Genomic DNA, 8,480 nt, shown 5'->3' with positions numbered 1-8,480 from the left:
AAGCTCTCTACAGTTCGCCTCTGGCCATTCCAGTCCTATAGGACTTCAAATTTGAATCTCTGTACTCTACATTCTGCAAGTTTAGTCGAATATATCTTCTCTTGCCCAGTTATCTTAACCAGTCAGAGCTTAGTAAAAATAAATGCAAGTTCCTATTTCTTTACAGATTTACTATATTTGTCATAAGGAGTTTTTGCAATTGTAGTGATCATTTACTGAGGAGGTTGCTAAATTTAGCAGATAAAATATAAGGACATACTCATACTAAAAAAAAAAAAATTATTCTATTCATTGTCCAGCCAAAACTTAAATTTAAATAGGTTTCCTGCATTTTATCTGGCAACCGTATTTACTGAGCATTTATATTTTTTCAGGTACAATGTCTGAAATACACTCAAATCCTCAAAATAACACTGAGGGTAGCACCACTATCATCTCCATTTTCAAATGGGGCAACAGAATGCAAAAGGCTATGTTCTCTACCTGGGTCATAGCCCACCTGCCATTGGCAGTGCTGGGATCCCAAAGTAGCCAACACATGGCCTCTTCTGGCCTGGTCCAGTGCTCAGAGGCGTGCCCACAGGCAGGATGTGCTCAAGGAATGCTCCCTATTTCACCACCATTCCTTTAAAACCTACAGAAAGCATAGTCTATTTTTCTAATGGGCAATCATCAAAATATAGTAGCTGTAAGGGAACCTGAAGCTGTGGTGAGGATGGTTAAGAATATTTTATTTAAAACTTTCATGTTTTGGAACTATTGTAAAATATCCATAGTAAATATTTCCTTTTTTAAAGCTTGCATTTCTCTCAGAGATAAATGGATGTGATCCAGTTTCAGAAAGTCTTAGGAGGTGACTCGGTGCAAACATCAGGGGCACAGACGTTGAAGTCAGATGGGAGTGGGCTTAGATTCTGGTTCCGCCATCTCCTGGCCGTCCTGACGTGGGCAGGTTACCTGGGCACCCTTCCCACTGGCAGTTTGATGGCCTGCAAGATATGAAAGCAGCAGTCTCCGTCTGAGGGCTTTGTAAGGGCTTAGTGCAGAAGCAGGTGAGGGAGCGTTACCCACCCTTTACATATGGGAACCTGGGGCTCACAGTGACTCACCCCAGGACACGCCGCAAACTAGGGGTGCAGGTGCTCCCAGAGAAGAAAGAAACAACGGGCTGGGTGGGAACCAAGAGCTCAGGCTCAGGGAGGGACAGACTGGGGGAGCCCTCAGCCTCACCCCCCAGGCCCCAACATGCACCCCACCCCTGTAACAGCAGCAACCAAAGAACCTCATCTCACTTTATTGCAAGGATTTCCTTCTTCTGCATTTCTTTAGTGGCTCCTCCCAGGGAATTCAGGACTCATGACTTGAACCAGCAGGACTCGATGAACTGTAACTGCAGCCACCCACTCCTGACTGCTTTCTCGGGATCAGAAATGGCCACACTGGGATTGTGTCACTGGGCAACACCATCCCAGGAGTCCCTGCACCTTAAATCAAAAAGACAATGGGAGAAAGAGCCTGATCCTAACCTGGAAGCATGATCATCACTCCACACTCAAATTCTTTACATTGTTTTTTTTTTTTTTTAATGTTGAAATCACTTTAAAATCTTGATAAAGAGAAATGACGCCTCTGAGATGTTTCTGTGACACTGTTTCTGCAGTGTCTGGAGGTACCAGATGCTCTCACTGCCTTTCCGGGAAACCGTGCGGCCCACAGGCAGCCACCTCTCACCAGTGAGGCTTCCTTGTGTCTCCAGGGCCCCTGAGCTGGTAGCCATTCATCATACTTGGTTTTGATTCAAAACATACAGTCATCGCATAGGGTTATAAATTCTATATCTTGGGGGATAGCTGGTAGGAGTTCTTATCAGTTAAAAAAAAATTCTGAGAATATACTAGACATATGACAAATAAAACCTGTATTTCTTTTAAAATTCAGGCACTTTAGGCGGGGTGCAGTGATGCCTGTAATCCCAGCACTTTGGGAGGCTGAGACAGGCAGATGACTTGACCCCAGCAGTTCAAGACCAGCTGGATAACATGGTGAAAATCCATCTCTACAAAAAAATACAAAAATTAGCCAGGTGCAGTGGCTCACATGTGTAATCCCAACACTTTGGGAGACCAAGGCAGGAGGACCACTTGAGTTCAGGAGTTTAAGACCAGCCAAGGCAACATGACGAAACCTCATCTCTAAAAAATACAAAAATTAGCCAGGCACAGTGGCATGTGCCTATAGTCCCAGCTACTCGGGGAACTAAGGCAGCAGAACTGCTTAAGTCCAGGAGGTAGAGGTTGCAGTGAGCTATTGCACCACTGCACTCCAGCCTGGGTGACAGGAGTGAAACTCTGTCTCAAAAAACAAAAAATAGCTGGGTGCAGTGACACATGCCTGTAGTCCCAGCTACTTGGGAGGCTGAGGTGGGAGGACTGCTTGAGCCCAAAAGGTTGAGGCTGCAGTGAGCCGTGATCATGCCACTGTACTCCAGCCTGGGCAACAGAGTGAGACACTGTCTCAAAAAAAAAAAAAAAAGAAAAGAAAAAAAAAGGCAGGTTTGTTGGATGTAGGGATATTTTTATGCATTATAAATCATGTTGTTATAAAACTTTCAGGAAAAACACACAAATAAATTATCAATGATTACAACTACAATGAATGCACAAGATTGTACCTAGAAACTCTATACCCCCAATTCCTCTTTTGGGGGCCACTTTATGAAACAAATCACCCCCAAACGTACTGGCTTACGACAATGAGTTACTCTGCAGTCCCACTGGCCAGGCTCCAGTGGGCAGCCTCACTCACGATGTCTTGTGTGCATGGTCAGTTGGTGGTTGGGGCTGATGTCATCTTACCGGGCTGGATATCCATGGGGTCCTCCTTTACTCCTAGCCAGGTGCTCAGCTGGGATGACTGAGGCTGGCCCCTTTTTTAGCCCTTTCCATGTGGCCTCTTCATGCCACCAGCTTGGACTTTCTCACTACATGGTGATCTCAGAGATGTCTGCATTTGTTACATGGTGACTGTAAGAGAGATGCCAAGAAACCAAAACCTTTTAGACCATAACCATCCCACTACAACCAAACACCAGAGAAAAGACTGTGGCTCCAACTCTAACCCCATCAGCAAAGAGGAGTGGAAAGCTAGACAGACCCCCCCAGCCTGCTGCAGGAGACGCCAACCTGAACAACATGATGGTGTCAGAGAAGGAACGGCGGGGAGCAGACAGTCATCCCTGCAGGACAGCAACAAGCTCTCTCAACAGAGCATCAGCAGAGGCCACCTGGGAGCCTGAACACCTACACTACCCACCCCATCCACCACCCAGGGGATAATCTGCACTGCCCTCTCCCCACTGGGGTTGTCAAGGTTGAGTAAGAACTTGGACATTCGTCACCTTCCAGTGGTAAGATGCCTCCACCCCACAGTGTCAGTGGAGGCCACGTGAGGAGCACCTCCTCCCAAGCCAGGGTGGTGGCAGCAGAGGCCACTGTAATAGAAGATTTAAATAAGCTCTAGATCATAGCATAACCCCCAAAACGCCCATGTTTCAAGAAAAAAGAAAAAATCATTCATCATTCCAAGAACCAAGAAAAGCTCAACTTGAACGAGATAAGACAATCAACGGTTGCCAACACTAAGGTGACACAGATGTTGGAATAATCTGACAAAGACTCTGCAGGGGCCATCAGAAAAATCCTCTAACAGGTGATTACGAACAGGCAAAAAAAACGTGAAAAATAGAAAACTCAGCAAAGAAGCAGAAAATGTAAAGAAGAATGAAAGGGAAATTTTAAAACTGAAAAATACAGTAACCAAAGCAAAAACTCATTGAATGGACTCAAAAGCACAGTGGAGAGGGACAGAGGAAACCATCTGTGAACCCGAAGATAGAATAACAGAAATTGCCCAACTGAACAACAGAGAGAAAACAGATTTTTAAATAATATATTAATACAGCCTCAGGGACCTCTGGGGTTATAACAAAAGATCTAATATCAGTGTCATTGGAGTTCTGGAAAGGGAAGAGAAAGAGGGCAGGGCTGAAAAAGTATGTGAAGAAATAATGGGTGAAAATTTCCCAAGTTTGGCAAAAGCAGCCGAGAGAACCTCAAACAGAATAAACCTGAAGAAATCCATGCCAAGATAGATTACAGGCAAACTTCCAAAAATGAAAGACAAATAAATCAAGGAGAGAGAAAACACACCTTACTTACATTGGGGAAAAAGCAATTCAAATAACAGCAGATTTCATAAGAGAAATCAGATTTCATCATGAGAAATCTTGACAGAAGGAAGAAAGCACCACAGTATATCAGGTGCTAAAAGGAAAAAACGCTGTCAACCCCAAATTCTATATCCCGCAGAAATACTCTGCAGGACTGAAGAACAAGACTTCAGATGCAGGAAAACTAAGGGAACATGTCACCAACACACCTACTCTAAAAGACTGCCCAAAAAATGCTCTTGAAACAGAAGAAATTAATCAAAGAGAGAATAATGGAACATCAGGAAGGAAAAAACAACAAATGAAAAAGAGAAAATGTGGGTAAGTATAACATATTTTCCTTCTCTTGAATTTCTAGAAACAAGTGTACAGTTCCTTAAAGCTGGGGTCCCCAATACCCCAGGCAGTGAGCTGGTTGGTACTTGTCCGTGGCCTGTTAGGAATCCCAGGCAGAGCAGGAGGTGAGCAGTGAATGAGCATTACTCTCTGAGCTCCGCCTCCTGTCACATCAGCCACAGTATTAGTTCTCATAGGAGCGCAAACCCTACTGTGAACTGCACATGCCAGGGATCTAGGTTGTGGGCTCCTTAGGAGAATCTAATGCCTGATGATCTGAAGTGGAAGGGTTTCACCCTGAAACTATACCCCCAGTACCCATCACCCATCTCCCAGCCCCACTCCGTCAACCCTCCCAACCCCTCATTGAAAAAATGGTCTTCCACTAAACTGGTTCCTGCCTTAAAGGGTCCAAGTAGGCTTAAAGGGTCCAAGTAGGCTCATTCTCACCCAGCAGTCTGCCTGTTGCAGGACTCATTTATGAGGCCAATTATTTATCCAGGGCTCATTTAAGAGGCCAATTACTCGTCTGAAGCTTCTCAGATTGTGGTCACCGCACCACCAGCATCAGCATCTCCTTGCCATGCTTGCTTAAAATGCTGTATCGTGGGCTGCTCACCAAACCTACTGAACCAGAATTTATACAGGTGGTCACAGAACCCTGGGTGTAAACATGGGCTTCTTACATACACTAAGGTTTGAAAAGTCCTAAGATGTCAGTTGACCTTTAGTTAACAAAGGGTCAAACTCAGTCACTCAGTGTTAACTTATGAGAAAAATGAGAACAAACTGTTTTCACAGATTCCTGGCTCTTAGCAATCCAGTCGTCCAAGACTGGAATACATTTCAAGGTTAAAAGAGTAATCAATGCCCCACCTGGAGTCAAGGTTACACACCCATGCACGATGGCAGGTTGTCCCAGAAGTGTTGGCTGGAGTCTAGGCCACCACAGAGTCGTCTGTCATTCATGTGTGCCTGCGTTTCTTACTCTCTGAAACGGGGGCAGTCTTTCCAAACTCGGGGTCAAGGCGAACAGCAAAAGAGGTGTGCCGTGCACAGGCGTGTAAAAGATTAGCTTTTACCTAAAGTGCATGTTTACGCTCTCCTTAAAGAGGGCCGTCGTATCGCCCTTTTTTCTTTGAAATGTAACGTCTGTCTCTGTATTCTTCACACAGAATCCTAGAAAACCAGGCATGATAGTTAAAATTAAATGTACGCCTTAATTTACCCAGCCTTTTCTGCAGAGTACTGATGAAGGGTAGTCCCTGGTGTCAGCGGAGGCAGGAAGACGCGGGGAAGAGCCCAGGACCCACCACAGAGCTAACCAGGGCGATGTGCGCTCCACCAGCTAGAGCGCAAATCCTTCGCCCTATGCCTAGGACTGCCCCTCCAGGAACGCCTCCAAGTCCCCTCCGCCCACGATGTCTCTCCACGTTCCCTCCTGGAGATGCAGCCTTAGGTCCTGCCCCTCCCGCAGAATGGTTCAGGGTGACGCGCAGCTAGAGTGTTGCAGGACCCGCGCACGCACTCCCTCTAACTAGAGAGGAGAAGTCTGCAAACTGTCATTATTAAAAGGAGAAGGCTGAATCTGGGAGTAAACGCCTTAAAGATGCGGCAACGGGAAGAAGGAGTTCAAACTATTGAAACATTTGTCCACCAGCCAATTCGTGCTGGCGCCGCCTGGGTGATACCAGTGCCCGGGAGATGGGTTCGCCTGCCTCCCTGGCCGAGAAAGGGCTGTGCCCCAAAGCCCTGTCCTGTGCCCATGACAAGTGCGTCCCGGCCAGGCCCTAGCCCTTCCCAGGGACCGTGACAGGGCTCGCAAGGCGCAGCAGGGTGGCTGCCCCAGCTGGGAGCGCACGTGGTGCGAGGCAGGCGGGTTCCTCCTCACTGAAGTCATGGACTTGGCTCGCTGCGGAGGGGCCGGCGCGCGAACGTCGCTTGAGCCAAAAAAGAAAAAGTGCACACAATGTGTTTCTTGTTAGGGTCTGCAAGCCGGGCCTCGGGTTTTGCTTTTGGTGCCGCATTATAATATTAAGATGCAGTTTGATTCCGGACAAGCCCGCCCTTGCCGCTGGCTGGGGTGGATTCCCACGGCTGCTGGTGGGCAGAGGGGTGCGGCCTGGGTGCTGCGCTGTGGCGCGGAGGCGCACAGCGGATGGAGGGGGGTCCCTACATGACCTAGGCTCCCTGCGGTGGCCGGACCCCAAGACTCGCGCCTCAGGGCGGCGCAGACTCGGCGACGCCAGCGCTGCTCCCGCCAGCTCGCAGGCGGCCCAAGATTGTTTTCCAAGACCTTATCTCTCGCTCAAGTTAATTTTCTTTTTTAATGTGGGGACCGGAATAAAAGACACAGGAAAATCCTTTGTGAAAACTAAACGCAGCCACAAATCGGGGCACTTCACAGCACTTGTAACAAAATATTTGCAGTGCCCGTAGTTAAATCGGCCCCTCCGCCAAACTTCCCAAACTTTGCTTTCTTTGAACCAAGCTGAAAAGTGATTTCCCTAAAAGGGGATCAGAAGTTTGCAAGCAATTGGATTTAGCACGGAGTTCTACCTGGTGCTCTAGAGAGCTCTGGGCACACAGGACGGTGCGGGAATCCTGGAAGGAATTACGGCCCGAAGGGTGGCAGGGCAGGGGAGGAGCCACTGTTAAGCCGTGGTAGTCGTTGAAACGCTTTGTTAATGCCGTTTATTAGCTGTGTGCGACAAGAAGTTTAAGAGGTTAGGCAGGTCTTCAAAAATATCCAAAAAGAGAAAAATAAACATTCCCTCGTTTGCTTTTTGTGGCTTTGCTCATTTTCTTCCCCTGGAGTGGCCCTTCATCTAAGCCTGTTTTAAACCCAAAATCGGTTATCTGGTTTCAGGGTAAGGGCTCCCTCTTGCCAAGGTATTAAATAAACAAGTAAAGCAAAAACTTGAATCCTTATGTAATCCAGATGCCGTTTCCTCGAAAACCACAACAAATGCTGCTAAACCAGATAACAGGACCGGGAACATTCGGCCCCCCAACCCCCACCCCACAACACACAGACTCCGCCCCCAGCTTGAGAGCCAGCAGAGGACATTTATGTTCAGGAACTCCTCTCCAAGGCAGACGATAAATAATTGCTACTAACACTCTCAACTGCAGATGAGCACCCTTGAGGGATCCGGATGCCATAAACTGTCCGGGAATGTTGGCATCTGGTTCTTAAAGCCAGGACCCAGGAGGCGTCTGCGTCTGCAAGCTGACTTGGAAGTTTCTGGCCTCTTGATGTTCTCAGTCGAAAATGGTGCATTAGAAAGGGGATTGGTCTGGCCCGCGCTTTGTAGTGGTAATGAGGGCGCGAATCGCGCTAGGCTCTGCGCGCGCGAGGCTCCGCTGAGGACGAGGGCTGGGGCTGCACATCTTCCCGGCTCCCCCAGGGCAGAGAAAGGGACTGTTCTGGAAAAAAAAAAAAATAATGGTTTACGCGCAACCTCCCAGGGTTCCGAGGAGTTAGGCAGTAGGACGGTGTGGAGGCGGGGGTGGGGTCTTTCAGTCTTTCAAAGGTATTTTTAGGAGTCCAGCATCAAAGCCATCCGGCGAGAAACTGAAATCATCCAAAGGAATAAATAAATCTCGCCATGCGCTAAGACAGTGACCTTCTCCCCATCCACCCTTCTCTCGCGCCAGCCCCACCCCGAACGCCTCGGTTGCAAAAACAAAATAAAGCAAAACCTTTTGCTTTGGCAACCTCTAAGCCATATTATGCCTCCTTTTGCAAAAGGAAGATTTCTTTCTTCTCCCTCTCCTGGCATTTTTCCTTCGTCCTCTCTTCCTCCCCTCACCCCGCCCCCCCTCAACCCTTTTCTTTTCTTCTCGGTCCTCCTTCCTTCCCCAAATCACTCGAAACTTAAGACGTGCAGCGGCTGCAGGTGCGCGCGGGCCG

At 47.9% G+C, this 8,480-nt stretch overlaps 1 long non-coding RNA gene across 1 annotated transcript; it reads right to left on the bottom strand.

The window, feature by feature from the left end:
* Nucleotides 1-787: 787 nt before the first annotated feature.
* On the bottom strand, nt 788-3,023 carry LOC105528543. The gene is made up of 3 exons (XR_001004372.1): nt 2,749-3,023; nt 1,293-1,484; nt 788-989 (listed from the first exon to the last, which is right to left on the bottom strand). It is a non-coding gene; the product is annotated as an uncharacterized LOC105528543 (long non-coding RNA).
* Between the last annotated feature and the right edge of the window lie 5,457 nt (nt 3,024-8,480).

The sequence above is a fragment of the Mandrillus leucophaeus genome, unplaced genomic scaffold, assembly GCF_000951045.1.
Source record: "Mandrillus leucophaeus isolate KB7577 unplaced genomic scaffold, Mleu.le_1.0 Scaffold72, whole genome shotgun sequence".
In the NCBI taxonomy this organism is placed as follows: Eukaryota; Metazoa; Chordata; class Mammalia; order Primates; family Cercopithecidae; genus Mandrillus; species Mandrillus leucophaeus.
This window is presented reverse-complemented; position numbering and strand designations above follow the sequence as displayed.